The sequence below is a fragment of the Salmo salar genome, chromosome 10 (genome assembly GCF_965601325.2).
Source record: "Salmo salar chromosome 10, fSalSal1, whole genome shotgun sequence".
NCBI lineage: Eukaryota > Metazoa > Chordata > Actinopteri > Salmoniformes > Salmonidae > Salmo > Salmo salar.
The window spans coordinates 50,879,813-50,907,048 of record NC_138300.1 but is presented as its reverse complement, the minus strand read 5'-3'; positions in this window follow the sequence as shown (position 1 = coordinate 50,907,048).

The window sequence follows — 27,236 nt, the reverse complement described above, 5'->3', positions numbered from 1 at the left end:
CCATACTGCGGAATCAGAGAGGGTCGTTAATGTCAGAGAGGCTCATTAAATGATTAAATGAACTCTTCTCAATCAACTCTGATGCTTTCCTGTTGATCTGTGACATTACTTTTCCTACAGTAGGAATATGCATCGTGAGCTGAAGCTATGTTGGACTTTGCATTCAACTTGAAGAAAAAGACATAAAAACTACTGCATAAATTACTTCAATTTATAGCTTTATATACAAACACTGAAATAATTACCTGGCAAAACTATGTGTGGTGTTTCCATACTGTTATTATAATAATAATAATTCATTCCCACTCAGAAATGATCGACAGGACCCAAATTCACCTCAACAGTCGGTGTCAAAACAATAAATTAGTGGCTAGTAGAGCACTGTGAAATTATAAATGATCATGTGTTTTTTCCATGAATGTATTCATTTTTTAGACTGTGACGTTCATTCTCCTGGTGAACATAGGATGAATATGAATAATACTATGACTCATTCACAGAGAATAGAGGAATTGAAACAGAGGTCACTACACAAGCACGGTGAACTCAAGGGCAATATTTACTGAGCTTCTGTGTGGCCCGAAAACTAAAGTCTAAAGTGGTTACTCCCACACACATGCCTAACGAATAATAACCACTGACATGTAAAGAATGCTAGACTGTACATTACAAACAAATAACTATCTATCAAAAATAATAACCTTGTTTGTGTTTTTTGGTGCCAAGGCCAGGGTCACAATTTTACAAACCATTTCATGCCAATTGAAGACAATTTCACTCTACTAAAGCTTTTTCTTCTCAATACTTGTAAGTGATTAACGTCTTTTAGAATGTGTGAAGTCTCTGCTTCGTCCAAAGCCAAGCCGCTATCAGGACTCAACAGCCTGCCTCAGCATAACAGGGACGTCTACAGCAACACTATGACAGAATGTCTTTCAAAGTAATTACATTTTAAGATGTGCAAATGTCATGATAATGCTTTACTCGTCTGACTAAAGGCAAAATTAATTTTGAATTCATCCTCATCACATACATTCAATTCTAAGAGACGAAGGGCATTTTCAGTTTTCGATTACTGTGTATGGGATGAGATAGGGAGTATATGGTCACACTTAAAATTCAATGTATATAGAAGTCGGGCCTACCTAAACAATTACTATACTAGTAACTCCTACTGTATGTGTTATCAGGCCTACCCACACGTTCACTTTATTAGAACTCATACTGTATGTGTTGTCGGGCCTAACTACATGGTTACTATACTAGTAACTCTTACTGTATGTGTTGTCGGGCCTGCCTACATGGTTACTATACCAGTAAATCTTACTTTTATGTGTTGTCGGGCCAACCTACATGGTACACGGTTACTATACTAGTAACTTTTACTGTATGTGTTGTCGGGCCTACCTACACTGTTATTATACAAGTAAATCTTACTGTATGTGTTGTCGGGCCTACCTACACTGTTACTATACAAGTAAATCTTACTGTATGTGTTGTCGGGCCTACCTACATGATTACTATACAAGTAAATCTTACTGTATGTGTTGTCGGGCCTGCCTACATGGTTACTATAATAGTAACTCTTACTGTATGTGTCTTCGTGCCTACCTACACAGTTACTATATTAGTAACTCTTACTGTATGTGTTGTCGGGCCTACCTACACAGTTACTATATTAGTAACTCTTACAGTATGTGTTGTCGGGCCTACCTACACAGTTACTATAATAGTAACTCTTACTGTATGTATTGTCGGGCCTACCTACACAGTTACTATAATAGTAACTCTTACTGTATGTATTGTCGGGCCTGCCTACACAGTTACTATAATAGTAACTCTTACTGTATGTGTCTTCGTGCCTACCTACACAGTTACTATAATAGTAACTCTTACTGTATGTGTCTTCATGCCTACCTACATAGTTACTATAATAGTAAATCTTACTGTATGTGTTGTAATTTTGTCTCAATAACCAGGTTTCCATCTAATCTTTTATTTCCAGTAAAGTATGTTGGATAAAAATGACATGAATGGCCTGATGGAATTAGAAAATCTGTCCGTAATCTTTCCAAATGTGGACAAAACCAAAATATGCTAGACAAGGTGGGATCTTTTTGTGTTAGTAAAATTAACTATGCAAGAAATGTCGGTGGAAACGCTATTATGTGCAAATTTTGATATAATAACCATAATTTTGAAGTCAATTTGAAGTAACGCAATGGCATGTTGTGTGACCATCCCACTACAATTTGTTGGGAAAGCATGTAGTTTATTAGTCATGATGAATTTCACCAGCTGGTGAAAGTGCAAGGTGATGAGCTTGATGCTCCTTTCCTCTAAATATCGAATCTTATTCTGGAATCATGATAATCGATGCTTGGCTGCTGTTTGACAAATAATATCATCATGTATGTAGGCTATACCTACACTGTATCTGCACGTTGTTGGCTAGAGCTCACGTGCCAATACCAGAGTGGGCATACTCGCTATATAATGAACATTTTTTGTGAGAAAACAATCAGTAGAGTTGAAAATACGATGGAAACCCATTGAACTTTCAGGTATTTTTATGTGCACTACGTCATCACGGACAGTCTTTTATCTACATACAACAGGGTCAATTTGATGGAAACACATCTCTGGTGGGAAAATGTGCATATTGTTTTGATGCAGATTTTACAATATCACGCCTCCCAAGTGGAGCAGCGGTCTAAGGCAGTGCATCACAGTGTTGCGGCATCACTACAGCCTGGGATTCGACCCGGAGTCCCATAGGGCGGCGCACAATTGGCTCAGCGTCGTTCGGGTTAGGGGAGGGTTTGGCCGGGGGTGGTTTTACTTGGCTCATCGCGCTCCGGCGACTCCTTGTGGCGGGCCAGGCGCCTGCAAGCTGACTTCCGGTCATTAGTTGAATGGTGTTTCCTCCGACACATTGGTGCAGCTGGCTTCTGGGTTAATCGAACGGGTGTAAAGATGCGCGGCTTAGCGGGTCATGTTTCAGGGGACCTTCGCCTCTCCCGAGCCCATTGGGGAGTTGCAGTTTTGAGACAAGATCGTAATTGAATCGCATTTGGATTTCACGAAAAAGGGGCAAAACATATATTTTTATAATAATTTAGCATGAAACTGTTGCCAATTGGATTAAAATGTAGCTATTGCAATGTAACCATTGTTTTATGTTACTTATCTGTTGTTCAGTGGAGGCTGCTGATGGAAGGATGGCTCATAGTAGTTACTGGAATGGAGTCAATGGAATGGTATCAACCACATGGAAACCACATTTGATACTGTCACGATTCCCACCGAAGGTGGCGCCCCCTCCTGCTCGGGTGGCGCTCGGCGGTCGTCGTCACCGGCCTACTAGCTGCCACTGATTCCCTTTTTGTTTTCCCCCTTTCTGTTATTGTTTGCACCTGTTCTTAGTGGGGGTGATTAGTGGGGCTATATGAGCTAGCTGGCCCGCCTGCTCTTTGTGCGGGATTGTTTATTCTGTTGTATGCTTGTGTACACGCTGGTTGTGTTTTTGCGCTAGTGCGTTGGTTTTGCGCCGACTGTGTTTTCCCCTGTGTTTGGGGCACTTTGTTTTGTGTGCGCTCTCATTCGCTGTTTGGGGTGGCTTGTGTTTTTTCGCCATTTGGCCCATTAAAAGCCACTACCCTGTATTCGCTGCTTCCTGCGTTTGATTCCTCACCCACGACGCCCGAGCATTACAGATACCTATCCATTGACTCCGTTCCAGCCACTGCTGCTGTTACCATGTGCAGTAATTCTGTTCTGGTTACCATGGGTTACCACAGTAGCCTAACCACATGCCATACAACCAACCAGATTTTACAATACTACAAGTGAATCAGGCTTCTGATTGTCTTGGCGGCTCCGACGGCCTGTCTATTCCTCAGATATAGAATACATTTTGTCGCCTGTATTTGCCAGTAATGAGATGCAGGCTGTTGAATAGATTAGAATGGCTGTCAGGGTAAAAACAATCCTGCAGTCACGGTTCAGCACAGTTCAGCACAGAGTCTTGGCAGAAGTGATGAAATATGGTAATCATGTTAATATCAGGATCAAACAAGAGATGACAATTTATGAGGCATAGAACTGAACACTACAGATTTATTTAACATTTTATAATGCATTTCACAAACCCATATTGTACTAAAACACACAGCAATCTACTGCATACAGTATGAACCTGATCCATGTATAATGCCATTGAACCCAAAAATCAACACTGAACCATCACACTGACCTCTTCCAAGACGTCTTTGGGTCCCATTTATGAAGTGTCCAAAAAAGCACATGTATTTGCATTCACTTACATAGGTAGGTAGGACCTACAGTGTAAAGCGGGAGAAATCTTCTGTTGTGTGTTACGGAAAAGGGGCTTCCATAATAAGGGTATTACAGATTATTTATTTAATGCTATTTTCAATATCCAGAGAGGAAGTCATTCTATTAGCTTATGTTTCATTTGTTTGGCTTTAGGCAAAACTGTGGAACATAGGATCAAAGCTCTCTCTTATTAACGTAGTCTCTCGCTCCAACAGCTCCTGGAGTACTCCGGTCTCACATGACTCGCTTCAGAGTCTGTCACCTGTCTGTCTCCTCCAGAGTCGGTATCCTGTCTGTCTCCTCCAGTCTTTCTCCTGTCTTTCTCCTCCAGAGTCTGTCTCTTGTCGTTCTCTTCCAGTCTGTCTCCTGTCTTTCTCTTCCAGAGGCTGTCTCCTGTCTGTCTCCTCCAGAGTCTGTCTCCTCCAGAGTCTGTCTCCTCTATGTCTCCTCCAGAGTCTGTCTCCTGTCTGTCTCCTCCAGAGTCTGTCTCTTGTTGTTCTCTTCCAGAGTCTGTCTCCTGTCTTTCTCTTCCAGTCTGTCTCCTGTCTGTCTCCTCCAGAGTCTGTCTCCTCCAGAGTCTGTCTCCTGTCTGTCTCCTCCAGAGTCTGTCTCCTGTCTGTCTCCTCCATAGTCTGTCTCCTGTCTTTCTCCTCCAGAGTCTCTCTCCTGTCTGTCTCCTCCAGAGTCTGTCTCGTGTCTGTTTCCTCCAGAGTCTTTCTCCTGTCTTTCTCCTCCAGAGTCTGTCTCCTGTCTGTCTCCTCCAGTCTGTCTCCTGTCTGTCTCCTCCAGTCTGTCTCCAGTCTGTCTCCTCCAGAGTCTGTCTCCTGTCTGTCTCCTCCAGAGTCTGTCTCCTGTCTGTCTCCTCCAGAGTCTGTCTCCGTCTCCATTCTCCCATATGTTTGCAGGGTAATTCTGTTAGCATACGTGAGCCCAGTGAGGCCTGCTGCCACAGTTAACCCATGGCTTTCTATTAATTAATCAAGAGCTGGAGCGATCCTGTCTGCGATCTAAAAGGAAGGGACAGGGCAGATGTCAGAAGATATTATCTAGAACTGGACATGGTAATTAATCACCTTGGCGGGCCTTGATTTCCAAACATGGCTAATTTAAAGAGGGTTTTCCACTCCTGTGGTAATGGCATCACTGCTAGGTGCCTCTCACCAGCCTGATGAGTTAAACTGTCCCTCAGCAAAAGAAGCCAAACATCCAGACGCATGATACACATGCATTGTTCATATTCAGTTTGAGACCATTATCTTTTATTTGGGATGGATAGTTGAGACCAATATCATTCCATGTTCTACTGTATTCCTCATACTTCTATCATACAAGTGATCTTTATTATTTAGAAAAATTACAAGGAACTGAGATGTAATTATCCAAGTGTCTAATGCAGTGTTTTTGATTATATTCATTTTCTCTCCAAAGTCAGGTCTCAATATTGCAGGTTCAGAGTTCACAACCTAAATGTTCCCGTAGTGGATTTAAATGAATACCCCTTTGTAACAAACTTAGAAGACACTCTCTCTTGAAATCTGTTTAATCCATGGGATTTTATTAATTTTACTAGCTGTCTCTCTCCGTTTTCAACAACGCTGATAGTTATTTACAGAATTTTAAAACTCTCTTTCTATAACTGTATAAAATAGCTGACTGTGAGTAGGAGTAGAAGTCTGAGCTAAGGTTCCATCTCCACTGACTCAAATACTTGAATTTACAATATAAGGTCATGCTGCAAACTATCCACCATGTTGGCACCAAACATTCTAACACAATTTCATTCTAATTTGCATTCTCAGTGGAATGTAATTTTCTTGGATCTTCCATCCGGAGTGCGCCCTTCCATTTCAATGTGACTCAAAATCCTCTGTTGAAGGCTGCCTTTTAAACAAGGTTACACTAACTATCGCAGGGAAAGACAATCAGCTTCCTGACATAAGTTTGGTTGAAGCCCACAAATGAAAAATGATAGAGCTGAAGGGAAAGAATGTTCCTAAAGTGTATTAGCATTGACTGCCAGCCTATACTTTCCAGCAATTACAAAATCATGGCTTATATCAATGAAGACTAGGGATGTTCAAAGACTTCTAATTCGCAACCCCATGAATTATTCATATATGACTGCAGGATAAGGATTTCTACGAGAAGACAGAAAATAACCATTGAGGACATGTTTTACCCTTCTCCCATCAGTTTTGGGTGAGAACGATCATTACTTTGACCTTGGGTTTATGGAAACGACCTCTCAAAATGATTCAGCACTGTCCATATCGTAAAAACTAAATAGTGATGTCAAAGCAACCATATCTGTAGTGATGAAAAAGTTCCAACAACTTCTAGCAGAATTGATTTTGGTTATCCCTGTCAGTCAAACTGGATAGCATTCCCTTTTACTGATCACTGCTTCCTTCTGTCATGTTTATGGTCCGCCATGAGGATTACAGATGCTGATTATGTACATGTTCCTGGTAATGTGATCCCATGATGCAATCTATAGTGTGTTAGTAGGGAATACAGGACGGTGACAAACTGTCAATCATAAAGATGAGTGACAGAGCCTTGCTGTAGATGTTCCCATAGAACCAACCCGTAGAAAGTCTCACTTTTATGGGTGTAAAACTGTAGCTGTTTGGCAATAGTTGGGCAGATTGGTGGCTATTGTTAACATTCTTGCACAGCTGGCAAAGACTGCTGGGTAAAGAACCCTTTTCATAGTCAAACAAGTCCATGTTTCCTTAGATATGTAATTATGTAGTTACACTACATGTAATTTTCCTGGAAAATGAATTTAACTATGCAGGGCATTTTTCTTTCTGTACGGCCTATCATTTCTGATCAGATAAACAGCAGTGATGATACAATGCCTCTATATGAATGTATTGCATGTGTTGGAAAGCAACAGTTAACTTCACACCATCAAGTGCAAAAGTGATATTGTCATATAATCATATTTTGTGTACACTTCTAAAAATCCCAGTCCACCGTTGCCAGACAATGGCATCACTTATCTAAATGACACGGTGGATCTATATTACAGTGATTAGCAGTAACACAGAGGGTAATGTTAATTAACTGACACTGTTATTTACCACTATGGCAGCATAACATGCCCCTGGCAAACACTGAGCTACTGTAGAAATGATACTATAGACTCAGTATTTTTATAAAAGTAGCGATGGATGAACAGTAATACCATACAGATTAATTAAGCAATAAGGCTTGAGAAGGTATGGTATATGGCCAATATACCACGGCTAAGAGCTGTTCTTACTCATGACGCAACGCAGAGTGCCTGGATACAGCCCTTAGCCATGGTATATTGGCCATATTCCACAAACCCCTGAGGTGCCTTATTGCTATTATAAGCGTGTTACAAATGTAATTAGAACAGTAAAAATAAATGTTTTGTCATACCCGTGGTATACAGTCTCATATACCACGGCTTTCAGCCAATCAGAATTCAGAGCTAGAACCACCCAGGTTATAATCCCAGATGAATCCCTGTAAACATTAACCCCATTTAGAGGATGGCAGAATTTTTGGTAAATATTTTCTGGGTGTTAAAAAAGGTGCAAATATAATACCACTTACACTTAACAAGATCATATACAGTATATATATATAAACTCAGCAAAAAAAGAAACGTGCCTTTTTCAGGACCCTATCTTTCAAAGATAATTCGTAAAATCCAAATAATTTCACAGATCTTCATTGTAAAAGGTTAAAAACACTGTTTCCCATGCTTGTTCAATGAACCATAAACAATTAATGAACATGCACCTGTGGAAAGGTCGTTAAGACACTAACAGCTTACAGACGGTAGGCAATTAAGGTCAGAGTTATGAAAACTTAGGACACTAAAGAGGCCTTTCTACTGACTCTGAAAAACACCAAAAGAAAGATGCCCAGGGTCCCTGCTCATCTGTGTGAACATGCCTTAGGCATGCTGCAAGGAGGCATGAGGACTGCAGATGTGGCCAGGGCAATAAATTGAGACACCTAAGACAGCGCTACAGGAAGACAGGATGGACAGCTGATCATCCTTGCAGAGGCAGACCATGTGTACCAACACCTGCACAGGATCGGTACATCCAAACATCACACCTGCGGGACAGGTACAGGATGGCAACAGCAACTGCCCGAGTTACACCACGAACGCACAAACCCTCCATCAGTGCTCAGACTGTCCGCAATAGGCTGAGAGAGGCTGGACTGAGGGCTCGTAGGCCTGTTGTAAGGCAGGTCCTCACCAGACATCACAACAACATTGCCTATGGGCACAAACCCACCGTCGCTGGACCAGACAGGACTGGCAAAAAGTGCTCTTCACTAACAAGTCACGGTTTTGTCTCACCAGGGGTGATGGTCGGATTTGCATTTATCGTGGAAGGAATGAGCGTTATACCGAGCCCTGTACTCTGGAGCGGGATCGATTTGGAGGTGGAGGGTCCGTCATGGTCTGGGGCGGTGTGTCACAGCATCATCGGACTAAGCTTGTTGTCATTGCAGGCAATCTCAACGCTGTGTGTTACAGTGAAAACGTTCCACTCCCTCATGTGGTACCCTTCCTGCAGGCTCATCCTGACATGACCCTCCAGCATGACAATGCCACCAGCAGTACTGCTCGTTCTGTGCGTGATTTCCTGCAAGACATTATTGTCAGTGTTCTGCCATGGCCAGCGAAGTGCCCGGATCTCAATCCCATTGAGCACGTCTGGGACCTGTTGGATCGGAGGGTGAGGGCTAGGGCCATTCCCCCAGAAATGTCCGAGAACTTGCAGGTGCCTTGGTGGAAGAGTGGGGTAACATCTTACGCAAGAACTGGCAAATCTGGTGCAGTCCATGAGGAGGAGATGCACTGCAGTACTTAATGCAGCTGGTGGCCACACTAGATACTGACTGTTACTTTTGATTTTGACCCCCCTTTGATCAAGGGCACATTATTCAATTTCTGTTAGTCACATGTCTGTGGAACTTGTTCAGTTTATGTCTGAGTTGTTGAATCTTGTTATGTTCATACAAAATATTTAGAATGTTAAGTTTGCTGAAAATAAACGCAGTTGACAGTGAAAAGACGTTTCTTTTTTTGCTGAGTTTAGACAACTGCCTATATCTTTATATATACACTGCTCAAAAAAATAAAGGGAACACTTAAACAACACAATGTAACTCCAAGTCAATCACACTTCTGTGAAATCAAACTGTCCATTTAGGAAGCAACACTGATTGACAATAAATTTCACATGCTGTTGTGCAAATGGAATAGACAACAGGTGGAAATTATAGGCAATTAGCAAGACACCCCCAATAAAGGAGTGGTTCTGCAGGTGGGGACCACAGACCACTTCTCAGTTCCTATGCTTCCTGGCTGATGTTTTGGTCACTTTTTTTAATGCTGGCGGTGCTTTCACTCTAGTGGTAGCATGAGACGGAGTCTACAACCCACACAAGTGGCTCAGGTAGTGCAGCTCATCCAGGATGGCACATCAATGCGAGCTGTGGCAAGAAGGTTTGCTGTGTCTGTCAGCGTAGTGTCCAGAGCATGGAGGTGCTACCAGGAGACAGGCCAGTACATCAGGAGACGTGGAGGAGGCCGTAGGAGGTCAACAACCCAGCAGCAGGACCGCTACCTCCGCCTTTGTGCAAGGAGGAGCAGGAGAAGCACTGCCAGAGCCCTGCAAAATGACCTCCAGCAGGCCACACATGTGCACGCACATGTTCCTGTTGATGTGCCCTTCCCTGTACATTCCTTAGATAGTCATCCTTTAGGATCGGGTCTGATTAGGGAGGTCACGGCTCCACTATGCATGAGAACGCAGGGGGGTCATGAGGAGAGAATGCGTCTCTTCCTGATTCTCCTGCGTTTCCAATGGTGTTGGGGTTTCCATGGTTGGCTTATCATGACCCCACTATTTTGTGGCAACAGAAGGCTCTTAAGGGATGGTCACATTAGTGTTCAGGGAGGTGTATAGGTGTTTCCATAGGTGTAACTACGGTGGAGAGTCCAAACCAGGTCTCCACCATGCACATCCCCTCTGAATATGACGATTTGGCTCTCGCCTTCTCTGTAAAAAGAAGGCGACTCAATTACCACCCCATCGACGGGGGGGATTGTGTGATAAATCTCTTGGTAGACGCAGCACTTCCCAGGAGTCACGTGTATCCTCTGTCACAGGAGGAGACGGCGGCTATGGAAACATGTCACCGAATCTCTGGGACAGGGATACATTTGGCCTTCCATTTCACCTGCCTCCTCGAGTTTCTTTTTTGTGAAGGAGAAGGATAGAGGTTTGCGCCAGTGCATTGACTATAAAGGTTTAAATCAGATCACTGTGAAGTATAGTTACCCTCTGTCTCTCATAGCCAGTGTGACTGAGTCATTGCATGGGGCGCGCTTCTTCACCAAATTGGATCTCAGGAGTGCTTACAACCTGGTGCGTATCCGGGAGGGGGATGAATGGAAGACGGCATTTAGTACCACATCTGGGCACTATGAGTACCTTGTCATGCCTTACGGGTTGATGAATGCTCCAGCAGTCTTCCAATCCTTTGTAGATGAGATTTTCAGGGACCTGCATGGGCAGGGTGTAGTGGTGTATATAGATGACATTCTAATATACTCCGCTACACGCGCCGAGCATGTGGCTCTGGTGTGCTTGGTCGACTGTTGGAGCATGACCTGTATGTGAAGGCTGAAAAATGCTTTTTCTTCCAACAGTCCGTCTCCTTCCTAGGGTATCGTCTGTCAGAGTCAGGGGTGGAGATGGAGAACCAACCACGGTAAAGGAGGTGCAGCGACTCTTAGGGTTTGCCAACTACTACCGGAGATTTATCCGGGGCTTCGAGCAGGTAGTGGCTCCCATTACCTCACTGCTTAAGGGGGGACCTGTGCGACTGCAGTGGTCAGCTGGGGCAGACAGGGATTTTAATCAACTGAAGGCCCTGTTTACCTCGGTTCCTGTGTTGGCTCATCCTGATCCCTCCTTACAGTTCATAGTAGAGGTGGACGCGTCCGAGGCTGAGATAGGAGCTGTGCTGTCTCAGCGCGCGGGTATGCCACCTAAACTCCGCCCCTGTGCGTTCTTCTCGAAGAAGATCAGCCCGGCGGAGCGGAACTATGATGTGGGGGACTGGGAGCTGTTGGCTGTTGTTGGAGCTCTGAAAGCGTGGAGGCATTGGCTTGAGGGGGCTAAACACCCTTTTCTCATTTGGACTGACCACCGCAATCTGGAGTACATCCGGGCGGCGAGGAGAATGAATCCTCACCAGGCAAGATGGGCCATGTCTTTCACCCGTTTTGTGTTTACTCTATCCTACCGACCAGGTTCCCAGAACGTTAAGGCGGATGCACTGTCTCGTTTGTATGACACAGAGGAACGATCCATGGATCCCACTCCCATAATTCCGGCTTCTTGCCTGGTGGCACTGGTGGTATGGGAGGTTGACGCGGACATCGAGCGGGCGTTACGTGCAGAGCCCACTCCCACCCAGTGCCCAGTTGGACGTAAGTACGTTCTGTCTGATGTTCGTGATCGATTGATCTGTTGGGCTCATACGTCACCTTCCTCTGATCCTCCTGGCATCGTTCAGACAGTGCGCTGTCTTAGTGGGAAGTACTGGTGGCCCACTTTAGCTAAGGACGTGAGAGTGTATGTTTCCTCCTGCTCGGTGTGAGCTCAGTGCAAGGCACCTAGACACCTGCCCAGAGGGAAATTACAACCCCTACCCGTTCCACAACGGCCGTGTTCACATCTATCGGTGATTTCGTGACGAATCTTCCTCCTTCACGAGGAAACACTACGATACTGGTTGTTGTGGATCGGTTTTCTAAGTCCTGCCGTCTCATTCCTTTTCCCGGTCTCCCTACGGCCCTACAGACTGCGGAGGCCCTGTTTACACATGTCTTCCGGCACTACGGGGTGCCTGAGGATATAGTGTCTGATCGGGGTTCCCAGTTCACATCAAGGGTCTGGAGGGTGTTCATGGAACGTCTGGGGGTCTCGGTCAGCCTGACCTCAGGTTTTCACCCCAAAAGTAATGGGCAGGTGGAGAGAGTTAACCAGGATGTGGGTAGGTTTCTGCAGTCTTATTGCCAGGACCGGCCGGGGGAGTGGTCGGGTTTTATCTCCTGGGCAGAGATGGCCCAAAATCCCCTCCGTCACTCCTCCACTAACCTGTCTCAGTTTCAGTGTGTACTATGTTATCAGCCGGTTCTGGCACCGTGGCATCAGAGCCAGAATGAGGCACCTGCGGTGGATGATTGGTTTAGGCGCTCCGAGGAAACCTGGAATGCAGCCCATGTACGCCTGCAACGAGCCATCAGGCGACAGAAGGCGAGCGCCGACCGCCACCGTAGTGAGGCCCCGGTATATGTACCGGGAGACCGGGTCTGGCTCTCGACCCTTCACCTGCCCTGCCGGAAGCTGGGTCTGCGGTTTGTGGAGGCCATTTAAGGTCCTGAGGAGACTGAACGAGTTATGTTATAGGTTACAGCTTCCCCCTAATTATCGTTATTAACCCCTCGTTCCATGTGTCTCTCCTCAAGCCGGTGGTGGCTGGTCCCCTCCAGCAATCTGAGGTACGGGAGGTTCCTCTGCCCCCTCTGGACAATGAGGGGGCCCCGGTGTATACTGTGAGAGCCATCATGGACTCCAGGCATCGGGCAAGGGGTCTTCAGTACCTCATGGATTGGGAGGGGTACGGTCCGGAGGAGAGATGCTGGGTGCCGGTGGAGGACATACTGGACCCTTCCTTGCTGCAGGAATTTCACCGTCTCCAACCAGATTGCCCTGCGCCTCGTCCTCCGGGTCGTCCCCGAAGCCGGTGTTGTCGCGCTGCTGGAGCCGCACGTCGGGGGGGGGGGTACTGTCACGACTTCCGCCGAAGTTGGTGCCTCTCCTTGTTTGGGCAACGTTCAGCGGTCATCGTCACCGGCTTTCTAGCTACCACCGATCCACGTTTCTTTTTCCATTTGTTATGTCTTGATTGTTCACACCTGGTTCCCATCTCGTTATGATTATTTTCCCTATTTAACCCTCTGGTTCTCATTATATTTTGTGAGTGATTGTTTGCTTGTCATCGTGTTAGTTGTTTTGTGTCAGGATTATTTTATCCCTGCGTGGATTTTGAGTTCTGGGTTTCTTTGAGAGTAAAGTACGTTATTTTACTCAGTTCTGTGTCCTGCGCTTGACTCTATCCTCACCTCCACATAACTGACACTGACAGTACCTCCTGGACTCTGATCTGGTTTTGACCTTTTGCCTGTCCACGAATATTCTCTTGCTACTCCTTTGGATTATTAAACATTGTAAGACTCCAACCATCTGCCTCCTGTGTCTGCATCTGGGCCTTGATACGTAATAATGGTTGCCATGTGTGCGTAATGATGGGTTGCCAGGACCGGTGGTTAGTAGACCGGTGACATCGAGCACCGGAGGGGGCAAGCGGGAGTAGACGTGACACAGAGGTAGAACGTCATACATTAAAATGTAGAAAATAAATATATATATATATACACTACCGTTAAAAAGTTTGGGGTCACTTAGAAATGTCCTTGTTTTTGAATGAAAAGCCAATTTTTTGGTCCATTGAAATAACATCATATTGATCAGAAATACAGTGTAGCTGGAAACGGCTTATTTTTTAGATTGCTTCTGTGGACAGGTGTCTGTTATACAGGTAACATGCTGAGATTAGGAGCACTCCCTTTAAGAGTGTGCTCTAATCTCATCTTGTTACCTGTATAAAAGACACCTGGGATCCAGAAATCTTTCTGATTGAGAGGGGGTCAAATACTTATTTCCCTCATTAAATTGCAAATCAATTTATAACATTTTTTACATGCGTTTTTCAGGATTTTTTTGTTGTTATTCTGTCTCTCACTGTTCAAATAAACCTACCATTAAAATTATAGACTGATCATTTCTTTGTCAGTGGGCAAACGTACAAAATCAGCAGGGGATCAAATACTTTTTTCCCTCACTGTATACATGTGCGTAACAGGAATCTCTGGGTGAGATGGGTTCATACTCACCTGGGATGATCCACCAGTGCCCTGCCTGCTGACTCGATTTCCTGGGGCATCGACCAGCACCAACCAGCAGTGTGTCCTCTGCGGCAACAGGTAGTGCAGGAAATAGCTCCCCCTCTGGTCCCCCTTAGAGCAGCACCTCCGAGCTCCATATGTGTATAAATGGAGGTGCTGGGGGACAGAATGGGCGGATCCCGATCCGGATGTCCGCGGGTAGCCAACAGGTTATCCAGCCGGATGGATAAATCCACCACTGGTCGAGGGTAAGGGTGGTGTCCCTGCAGGCCAGCTCCCGACGGAGGTCCTCTCGTAGATTACATTGGTAATGGTCGATCAGGGCCCTCTCATTCCATCCCGCGCTGGCAGCCAGGGTCCTAAAGTCCAGTGCGAACTCCTGTGCACTCCTCATCCCCTGCCTGAGATGGAATAAGATTTCACCCGACACTCTCCCCTCAGGTGGATGTTCGAAGACCGCCCGGAAGTGACGGGTGAAATCCTCATAGCGGACCAACGTAGCATCTATACTCCCCCATTCCGCGTTGGCCCACTCAAGTGCTTTTCTAGTCAGACAGGAGATGAGGGCGGACACGCTCTCGTATCCCGAGGGAACCGGGTGAACGGTTGCCAGGTAGAGTTCCATCTGGAGCAGGAACCCCTGGCACCCGGCAGCCATTCCATCATAAGCCCTCGGAAGCGAGAGCCGAATCCCACTGCGTCCAGGTGACGGAGGGGTGGACAGCTGTGGGGGTTGTGGTGTTGGTTGGAGTGATGTTGATGAAGTTGTGGGAAAACCCCCTTTTTCCCATCTCCCATTTTTCCCATGTACCATAAGCTGGCCATCTCCTTGGCAGAAGGTAGATTGGGGAGAGGGATGAAATGGGTGGCCTTGGAAAACCGATTGACTACCGTCAGAATGACAGTGTTGCCATCAGATGGAGGGAGCCCAGTGACAAAGTCCAGAGATATATGAGACCAGGTACAATGGGGAACCGATAGTGACTGAAGGAGACCAGAAGGAGCTGCAGAGGAACTGTATAGGCGGGAGTGGGCATCAGGTTTCACATTCTTTGACCCTAGGCGGTAGGAGATGGTGAAGTTAAATCTGGTGAACAGGAGGGCCCACCGGGCCTGCCTGGAGTTGAAGCGCTTGGCTGTACGGAGATATTCCAGGTTTTTATGGTCGGTCCAGACCAGGAATGGCTGTTCTGCTCCTTCCAGCCCATGCCTCCACTCTTCCAATGCTACCTTCACCGCCAGGAGTTCTCGGTTGCCAACATCGCAGTTCCTTTCAGCAGGATTAAGACAATGGGACAGGAAGGCACATGGATTAAGTTTCTGGTCCTGGGCAGATCGCTGGGACAGGATGGTCCCCACTCCAACATCCAAAGCATCCACTTCCACCACAAATTGATGCGAGGGGTCCGGATGGATGAGGATGGGTGCTGTTGTGAACTGATGCTTCAGGTCCACAAAGGCTTTGTCGACAGCTGGAGACCATTTGAACGGTACATTGGGAGAAGTGAGTACCGAGAGGGGGCCCGCCAGGGTGCTGTAGGGCCGAATGAAACGGCGGTAGAAGTTTGTGAACACAAGAAACCGTTGCAACTGCACCCTGGACGTTGGTTGAGGCCAATCCAGTTTTTAGCTCTACCCTTAGATTTGGCAGTGACGTAGTGTCCCCACGAGTGATAGAACACTGAGCCAATCACGGCACAACTAGAGAACATTGACAACCCCTACCCTCCGTGTTTTGCGCTGGCTGCCCCACCACCACAGAAAGCAGGCTGAAACACCTGCATTTGGAGCTGCCTTACTCAAGAAAGCAAAAAAGAGACCATATTTGTATGGAGGCTTTATTAATTAACTCAATTATTATTATTTTTTTAAATAACATTGTTTGCAAACTGATATGCGACACGTATTAATTCCACAATAATATGCAAAACAGGCAACCCCTTGTTTTTGCAAAGAAATGTGGAGCTCAAAACAGGTGAGGCTCTGACCTTGCTCTGGATGGCTTTACGTGTAGAAAGCTATCATTAAAGTTAGAGAACATGGACTCATCTGTCAAAGGAAGACCTTTAAGAGTGTAGTATTAGTATACAATATCTGATGTAAATAACTTTACTCAGATCTCCGTTTTGTTCTTAAGACAGTGTGATGAGTTCCTGTCTCCATCCATTACCTATTCTGGGATACACTTTACTGTATACTTGAAAATGTGAATGTAACACTTCTTTCTGGCAACACTCCCTGTACATATTTTAATGTCATCATCGAGTCTATACAACGTGACCAAGAGGTTTAAGTCAAGTAAGGCATCACATCTATACAAGGAGACCAAGAGGTTTAAGTCAAGTAAGGCATCACATCAATACATGTATGACTTTCCTTTATCAAAAACCACATAGCTTTATGCTGTTGTCTTTCACAGATGCAATTATATCAAATGTGGTTTCAATGTTACTCAACATGATGATTTATTAATTAAGCATTAAGGCCCGAGAGGGTGTGGTATTTGGCCAATCTACCATGAATGAGAGTTGTTCTTATGCAAGTTGCAACGCGGAGTACCTGGATACAGCCCTTAGCCATGGTATATTGGCCATATTCCACAAACCCCTGAGGTGCCTTATTGCTATTATAAACTGATTACCAACGTAATTAGAACAGTAAAAATAAATGTTTTGTCATTGTAACGCCCTGGCCATAGAGAGGTTTTTTTTGTTCTTTATTTTGGTTAGGCCAGGGTGTTACATTGGGTGGGCGTTCTATGTTCTTTTTCTAGGTTTTTTGTATTTCTTTGTTTTGGGCCGTGTGTGACTCCCAATCAGGCACAGCTGAAGTTCGTTGATGTTGATTGGGAGTCACACATAAGGAGCAGGTTTTTCCTTTGGGTTTTGTGGGGGATTGTTTTCTGTCTCGTTTGTTTTTGACCAGACAGGACTGTTAGCGTTCGTTGCTGTTTGATGTTTTGTTTATAGTGGTTCATTTTATTAAATATTTATAATGAATCCACAACCTCCGCTGCATCTTGGTTTTCTTGCGACGACAGCCGTTACAGTCATACCCGTGGTATACAGTCTTACATATCACGGCTGTCAGCCAATCAGAATTCAGGGCTTGAACCATCCAGTTTATAATTACAAGTAAAGTTGGTACAGTTTGAATGCAGTTATGTGGTATATCGATGTTTACTGACTTTCTGAATTTGTGTTGATAAGTTTCTCCCATCAATTCAATATTTACAACTTTTGATAAGATTTTGTTGAGATTGCATTCATTGAATTAACTATCCCTATAGTGCCTCGCCAAGCATTAATTAATCAGTTATATTCAGATTAGCATGACCAAATTCATAAACCGTTTTAGATGTCTATAAATCCTTTGAGGGGTGTTTTTGACGGTTGCTCACAGTGTTCCCCTGTGGGGTTCTACAGTTCAGTACACCAGCTATGAAAGCTATGGTAAGAACTTATCATTCTCTAGCAACCTACAGCACAGAGAAAAAGAGTGATCAAATGAAGATCCTACATATATACGGTACAGAGCAAGAACACTCACTGGAGAGAAGCAGACATCCTGCTTAGAGAAAGGCTGTAGGGAATGTGCATCTATATAACCTGATGTCAGGTCCTGGCTGGATCTACACACTGTCTATTTACACACATAACACATCTAAATCCTTCCCTAGTGGTCCCTGTGAGGATCTATCTATTTCCTATCATCCATCCCACCCATCCACCGGGCTCATTAATACACTGTAAATGCCATGCCAAGCTCACACATAGGCCTATGCATCATAATTAGGCAACATGGGAGAATATTGGCCCTAGATCTCTGGCACCGATCGTTGTAGGTGGTTGTAGAGTTGGTGCTACTCCATCACTGCTTCAGACTGCATTGAGAAGACGTCGTATTAAAGAGGGTGTCAAGTCCTCTTGCTACAACAGTGATAACGTCATGATAATGTGGCCTCAATATTGCCACAAACTGGCCTGCTTCATTTGTATGTGTTTATTAGATTGATTTGTGCCAGCCCTGGCTACACGATCACTCATGTCTTACTGCTGAGGCAAGAAATGGAACAGGGGTGGGCTTGGCAGATTGTGTGTACCGCCCTTGCAGCCTGCTATGGTTAGCATCATGAGTTAATTGAGGTAGCATTTCTGGCTGGGTTTAGGGCCTGCTGTACAAGTTTATGGAAGGACGTGGCCAGGGATGGGAGGGTGTGGCCAGGGATGGGAGGGTTTGCCCAGGGATGGGAGGCCCTGGGATGAGAGGGTGTGGCCAGGGATGGAAGGGTAAACCCAGGGATGGGAGGCCCAGGGATTGGGAGGGTGTGGTTAGGGATGGGAGGGTGTGCCCAGGGATGGGAGGCCCAGGGATGGGAGGGTGTGGCCAGGGATGGGAGGGTAAACCCAGGGATGGGAGGCCCAGGGATTGGGAGGGTGTGGTTAGGGATGGGAGGGTGTGCCCAGGGATGGGAGGGTGTGGCTAGGGATGGGAGGGTGTGGCCAGGGATGGAAGGATGTGGCGATAAGAATCCTCTGTGGCATGTCATCTAGTGACGACGCCCACTGCAGGTCGCTTTGGTATTGTGTCTATTTCCTTTATGTGAGGTGACTCTCAGCATCTGTACGGGTTCAAAGGGTAAATAACCCTATGATAAACATTGCTTTCCAGCACAGAGAGGCATTTCTAAAGGTTCTGAGGGCAAGCCAGGGCGTTACCACATGGATGTACTGTCTGGCCGGAAAGGTGTCCCTGAAGTCGGGAGCCTATCTGTACCGACTGCTTGCCTCTTTCTTCTCCAGGCTGCATTATGTGTCCTTCTGGGGACTTTTGGTCTCGCTTTGGTCTCCCTTTGAGTGGATGTCACATTGTCACTAGTTACACAATGTATCAACACCAAAGTCATTTTTTTCTCTCCTTCCATGTGTACAATGTTTACTGTTATGCAGGCCTAAAGGGGGCGAGGGATGACCATTTTGCTCTTGAAGAACTTAATCTACAGTCATTCATGTAACTCCCTTACATCTTATATAGTGCAAGTGAACAGCAAACCTGGTTTAAAAAAATAAATAAAGTAACACCTCACGGCACAACGCCCCTCCCTCATGTGACCTACTTGTTGTGTGTCCAGTTGAAGTCGGAAGTTAAATATGACCCTGTGATGTTCTTCCACCATCCCCACACTCGGTTTGTGTGTTTGACATTTCTATTGATCTTCGCCAAATACATTTAAACTCAGTTTTTCACAATTCCTGATATTTAATCCTAATAAAAATTCCCTGTCTTAGGTCAGTTAGGATCGCCACTTTGAACAATGTGAAAAGTCAGAATAATAGCAGAGAGAATGATTTATTTCAGCTTTTATTTCTTTCATCACATTCCCAGTGAGTCAGAAGTTTAAAAACACTCAATTAGTATTTGGTAGCACTGCCTTTAAATTGTTTAACTTGGGTCAAACGTTTCGGGTAGCCTTCTACAAGCTTCCCACAATAAGTTGGTTGAATTTTGGCCCATTCCTCCTCACAGAGCTGGTTTAACTGAATCAGGTTTGTAGGCCTCCTTGCTCGCACACACTTTTTCAGTTCTGTCCACACATTTTCTATAAGATTGAGGGCAGGGCTTTGTGATGGCCACTCCAGTACCTTGACTTTCTTGTCCTTAAGCCCTTTTGCAACAACTTTGGAAGTATGCTTGGGGTCATTGTCCATTTGGAAGATCCATTTGTGACCAAGCTTTATCTTCCTGACTGATGTCTTGAGATGTTGCTTCAATATATCCACATCATTTTCCTCCCTCATGATGCCATCTATTTTGTGAAGTGCACCAGTCCCTCCTGCAGCAAAGCACCCCCACAACATAATGCTGCCACCCTCATGCTTCACGGTTGGGATGGTGTTCTTCGGCTTGCAAGCCTCCCCCTTTTTCCTCCAAACATAACGATGGTCATTATGGCCAAACAGTTCTATTTTTGTTTCATCAGACCAGAGGACATTTCTCCAAAAAGTACGATCTATGTCCCCATGTGCAGTTGCAAACCGTAGTCTGGCTTTTTTATGGTGGTTTTGGAGCAGTGGCTTCTTCCTTGCTGAGCGGCCTTTCAGGTTATGTCGATATAGGACTCGTTTTACTGTGGATATAGATACTTTTGTACCTGTTTCCTCCAGCATCTTCACAAGGTCCTTTGCTGTTGTTCTGGGATTGATTTGCACTTTTCGCACCAAAGTACGCTCATCTCTAGGAGACAGAACGCGTCTCCTTCCTGAGCAGTATAACAGCTATGTGGTCCCATGGTGTTTATACTTGCGTACTATTGTTTGTAAAGATGAATGTGGTACCTTCAGGCGTTTGGAAATTGCTCCCAAGGATGAACCAGACTTGTGGAGGTCTACATTGTTTTTTCTGAGGTCTTGGCTGATTTCTTTTGATTTTCTCATGATGTCAAGCAAAGATGCATTGAGTTTGAAGGTAGGCCTTGAAACACATCCACAGGTACACCTCCAATTGACTCAAATTATGTCAATTAGCCTATCAGAAGCTTCTAAAGCCATGACATCATTTTCTGGAATTTTCCAAGCTGTTTAAAGGCACAGTCAACTTAGTGTCAACTTAAAGGCACAGTCAACTTAGTGCAAACTTCTGACCCACTGGAATTATGATACAGTGAATTATAACTGAAATAATCTGTCTGTTAACAATTGTTGGAAAAATGACTTGTGTCATGCACAAAGTAGATGTCCTAACCGACTTACCAAATCTATAGTTTGTTTACAAGGAATTTGTGGAGTGGTTGAAAAACGAGTTTTAATGACTCCAACCTAAGTGTATGTAAACTTCCAACTTCAACTGTATGTACTGACATGTACAGTATGTGTAACTGATTGATACACACACACACACCTACATGTGAATGTTTATTTTTATGTATGTACTCTAAATTGCAAGTCTTTTGTCTAAAATGACTTTTTTGTTATGTGTCACCCCCCTGTAAGACTAGTTGTCGACATTGGCGTCTGCTGATGGAGATCCACTCATATCATGCCGAGCCAGTGAGGTAGTTTTTTCTCTTTTTCCGAGTTCCAAATAATTTGCCATACATCGTTATACAATGTCATACATTGATATACACAATGCTTTACCCTGGCATCAAAATAAATTATGTTACTATATATGCAGCAAGCCTGATACAGAGGCTCTGATTTCCATATAAAGTCTGGTCTCTCTCTTCACTAAAGGAGAGGACAGAGAAACCATAATGTGCAGATTTTAAGTGGCTGCACTGTCTGAGCCTTATCATACCAGACATCAGCCAGACGCTAGCAATTTACATCCAATTTACCACCGAGCTAAATGCTCTTTACCTTCTCAATGTGTCATCTAATGGGCCTGAGCCTCCCATTGTCCAGACAGGAGAGGACGGTTATGTGCCTCCGATGCCCACAGAGTTACAGTACGTCAATGCTGTCTATGGGCACCATACAGTACAATGCAGCCTAACACCAGGAATGAAGGATTATTAATATTATGTTCATTTGTATCATCAGGCTTTCCCTGGGGTGTGGTTGGGTTTCATTCTATGATAGCTTTTGCTAAAGTAGCCAAAGCAATAGAAGTCAGGTTTCATTGAAGGGATTAGTTCAAAGTGGAGCTGGGGTACAAATGGTATCTGAGATATCTCCTGAATCAGGAGAAGTACACAGATTACAGTTTGCTTTGCAAGAAAATAAAACCCTTTAATTTGATAGTTTATTAAATGTGCAAATAAATGCTTGGCAACTTGAGCTGAGTAAATGCTGGCATGGTTTGATAAGCGCATGCTGCAGCGATTTTCTTATCAATAGCTGCATGTTTGTGCTAATTGATATGATCATGTGCTGGATTTGAAAGCGTGTGTAACTGAACTAAATGATTCAACATTCTGGAGAATGTTCCAATATTGATTGAGAATCATAATCACACAATTAGCCATGCAATTACTAGTAATTGAACATATAAATGTTGGCACTCTAAATAAAGCAAACTTATCGTCTGACCATATCCTTTGATTTCTTAATTCTGTATCAGCTTAACATGTTTTTATCACTTATACAGCACGTAGGTTTTTAGCATAGACCCTTTTACATCCCTGCTAGCTTACCTCTACTGGCTAACCACTAGCAGCCTTGAAACATGTCCCTTATTAGCAGTTCAACACATCAATACTTATCGTACTGTTACACAAAATCTAGATAAGCCTTTACCGTCATAGTAGACATTAAACATCTATAACCAAACTGGCTAAAACTCTGTTGTTGGCTGATGGTAGCTATAGCAATCCACATGCTAACCTGAGTGCTAATGTTACTAACGACATTACTAGCAGCAATAAGAGTAAATCCAGGTATAATGGCTAACACAAACATTGGCTTTCGTGATATCTTGCAGGTTATATCTGCCAATAAAGATCAAGCGGTTCTGCAAAAATAAAGACATACCTTGAAATCAACAATAATCTGATTGGTATTTTAACATTAATTTCCGCAAAACGTGCAGTGCTGGAGTTGTTGTAGCTTGCAAGCTAGCTTATTCCATCCCAAAACACCATGCTAGATTTGAGTGGGCCAGTTTGTTTTGCATGGCCCGGTGCACTTAGATAGACAACCATCTTAGTTTTTTATAATTTTCTAGCAACATACCATGACAGAACTCTTTGGGCACTTTGTACCTATTTACCCGATTGGCCTCCATCACCAAAGCCACCAGCAGGCTGTTCCTTTCTTGACGTCAAAGGAGTTATAGGAGTTAATATAGGAGTTTTTGGAAAATGTAAGTCAAATTTGCAAAAAGACCGTATAGATGGAATATAAATCAACCTACATTTTTGGATTTGTGAGTGGATCCCGAGTGCAGCGGTCTAATGCACTGTATCTCAAGACAAGAGGCGTCACTACAGTCCCTGGTTTGAATACAGGCTGTATCACATCTGGCCGTGATTGAAAGTCCCATAGGGCGGCGCACAATTGGCCCAGCGTCGTGTGGGTTTGGCCGTGGTAGGCCGTCATTGTAAATAAGAATTTTTCCTTAACTGACTTGCCTAGTTAAATAAAGGTTACATTTAAAAATATATATGTGCAACCTTTCCTTTAAGGCATTACTTCCAACTGGGTTAAATTAAGGATTAAGGTTTGGGATAGGGTTAATTAAGTTCAGGCATTAATTAAGATTGGTTAAATTAAGTGTTACCCTTTACACTTGTGGGAATTGGAATGTTTCTTACAGAAGAAATATGAAAAGCATATGCATACGCATGGTAGCAATTGAAAAGGATCAGTTTGGCGATTATGGGGAAATGATTAGACAAAAGGTGAGTACACAACAGTTCACCTGACACAAGACTGAATCCAAACATTACACTTGATTTTTTGTGCATTTTACATTTACTGTAGTTTTCAACGCATTTCTTGATAACAAAATCTGAAAATGCACAGTATATTCCTGTTAAATGTGGGATAGGTGAAAATGAAAGGTTTGAGTGAGGACTAACTGGGGTCTCAAAGTGGCCACACACCTCTCCAAAATGTGCACAATTCCTAAGTCATTTCAATGCACTTTTATGACACAGAGAAGAGTGTTTGTTTATAGCTCTCCTAGTGATGCCCTAGAGGAACTATAGCAAGCACACGTGTAGTTATTGTATTTGGAACAGGACCCTGCATCCCCGCTATCACATAATTACTGTTGTTGTTTACGCAATCCAAAAATGGTCCAATCGCAATCTGGGTCAGGTGGGCATCATTTGAAAGCTTGTTCTATTGCCAACATGATTAGCTAAGTTGTAAAATAAGAACTAACAGTGTTAGGCTTTCACGGGGAATAGAAACAGTTCATTGTAGAAAGGAGTCATGTGTGCGTTCAGGTGCGTGTTGTCATAACAGTAGACAAACATACTTATTCTGTTCAGAACAACCCAGGGTCTGACGCCATGTCATCTTGTAACTGTACATCAAACATAGTGACCATAAATGTTGACACTGTATATGACATGAGTTTTAGGATATGAAAATGTGAAATGCACATTTGGACAGGTGTTTGGCTTGGTTGTATGACATTACAGCGATATTTATTATAATCTACAACGTCTGATCTCGCTCAGACAACAAAAAGTGTGCAAAAGTTGGGGGCAACTTCTTGTCGCGTGTGGTGTTCAAGTTCAGAACAGCTGTCAGTGAAAACACATACAGCACTGTGAAGCTGACATCATGTATAGCATGTTACTGTACAACTACTGCATTCCAATGCATTCCAGTGCCCAAATCTGTCATTTTCAACCTGTACAGATGTAGGATCTTAATTTGAACCAGTTGGCTACAGCAGGAAAGTAATCCTGTAGCAACAGGAAATGTGAATTATTTTATTGATTATAATTAATGGTCATTTTTGTAGGGGTTGATATATTTTTCATAAGCGAAAATCAAGTCAGAAATTTCTAAGTGGAAATTACAATCTCTAGAAGCCATTTTAAACCTTAAATACACTACAAGTTTTACATTTCCTACACTGCACTGAAAGTTATCCTGTAACAGGGTGATCAAATTAAGATCCTACATCTGTATACAGTATGATTCTAAATGAAGAAACTCCAAGATTAAGTTGAGCAATTAAACAAGACTGGCTTTGTTAACTCACTGTGGACGGATGGTCTAACCAGCAAGCTCCTGCTCCATTGACTGTGGGTTCAATCCCAGCTTTTGCCCCTAGTGGACAGTTCTGACTGTGTCTCCCGACGTCTTGGGGACCTGCATAAACGTTCAATTTCTACTTGAGTCTGGAGTGATCTCTCTGCCTTTTGCACAAAGCAAGCCATGAACACACATCATCTCAATACCGATTAACACTATCCATTAGGAGCTGCCTTCTTGTCAGGTATCCCAAGGAGAAGAGTCTCAAAGACAGTTCTTTATTTAAATAGTTTTACTAAACAAGCACCAGGACATCCATTCTGCAGCCATCCCCTCAATCCCCCAACATCATAAGAAAAATGTAATAAACTATCAATAAAGCATTAACCATTACACACACAGATTAGACGTCGTCACCTCAACACCTCAAGACCCCGACTGTCGTCGGCTGCTACAGGAAGCAGTTTAACGGCCCTGAATCACCTAATCTATCTGCTCCCTATGAGGTGCCGACCATCAGTCCTCCACCCTCCATTTATCATACCTAGACAGGCTCTAGATCAGCTGACTGCTGGGGAGGAGGAAGAGGTGGAGGAGGAGGACAGGGAGTAGGACGGGGGAGGAGGAGGAGGAAGAGGAAAAGAGAGGGTATGAGGAGGAAGACAGGGCGTAGGACGGGGAGGAGGAGGACAGGGAGTAGGACAGGGAGCAGTACGAGGGGTCTAACAGACAGGGAGTAAGAGCCGGCGGACGGGAAGGGGGGGTTAAGAGTGTTATTCTCTCTGCGTAGGTGGACAGGCTCACCTCTGCTGCTCTGAGATGTCTCCACCTGCTGGGGTCTGGTATGTGTGTGCCCTGTGGAGGGGCCGCCATGCTAATACACAGCCACACAACCAGAGACACGGGCCCACCAACAGAAGTCACATCTTTGTTCACATGTGTTACACCAGGAGAGGTGAAAGTAAAGACAATGCTGTGAATGACACACACAATATGTATGTGAAGAACAAATCCATTGTTTACTGTGGTATATCATCTTGTTAAAGACAGGTTAGAGTTAGATGAGCCCATTATGTTGAGGTGTAGATGTGTTACTTAGGTAGAATAGATAATGTGATGTCCCCACAATGTTCCCACCAGACTGGTCCCACAACCTAATGCAACATTCTCGGAACCTTTTGTAACGATCATCTGAAAGAGGGGACCAAGATGCAGCGTGGTAAGTGCTCATATTAACTTTAATTAATCACTTTAAAATACACAAGAAAACAAAAGTCAACAGTTCTGCCAGGTGACAACACAAGACAGAAAACAACTACCCACAAAACCCCAAAGGAAAACATGCTGCCTAAGTATGGCTCCCAATCAGCGACAACGATGTACAGCTGTCCCTGATTGAGAGCCATACCAGGCCAAAACAAAGAAATACAAACACATAGAAAAAAGGACTTAGAATGCCCACCCAAATCACACCCTGACCAAACCTAAATAGAGACATAAAAAGGCTCTCTCAGGTCAGGGCATGACACCTTTAAAGAACAAATTACATGTGTTCTAGGAACGTTCTTCCAACATCAGGTGAATGTTTTATACACAACCTAATGAAACATTCTTATAACACAAACATACAAACTTTTGGGGAATGTTCTGAAATGGTTGCTACAGGTGTTGTTCACAACATTTTACTGAATGTTTGGAGAACATTCCAATGATATTTCACTCAAAACATTTTTGATAAATAAATAGATTTTATCAAAAACATTCTCTGGTATGTGTTTTCTGAATGTTTTGAGATAATTTGAGATAAAACTCTAAATAGAAATGAATGGGAGTCTTATCTAATATTCTGAGGATTGTTTCCGGTTTTCTGGGCTGTAACAGTGGAACATAGAAAGACAAGTATATCACTAATGAGGAGATAAAGAAAAATCAACAACATTCAGTTGATACATAGCTAATTGCCAAGCTAATACCAAGTCACTTCAGCTGAAGTGTTACCTTGAATGACAATGACTGCAGCTACCCACAATCAATCAATCAAATGTATTTATAAGGCCCTTTTTACATCAGCTGATGTCACAAAGTGCTGTACAGAAATACAGGTGCATGGTGGCGCTAGGAAAAACTCCCTAGAAAGGCCGGAACCTAGGAAGAAACCTAGAGAGGAACCAGGCTATGAGGGGTGGCCAGTCCTCTTC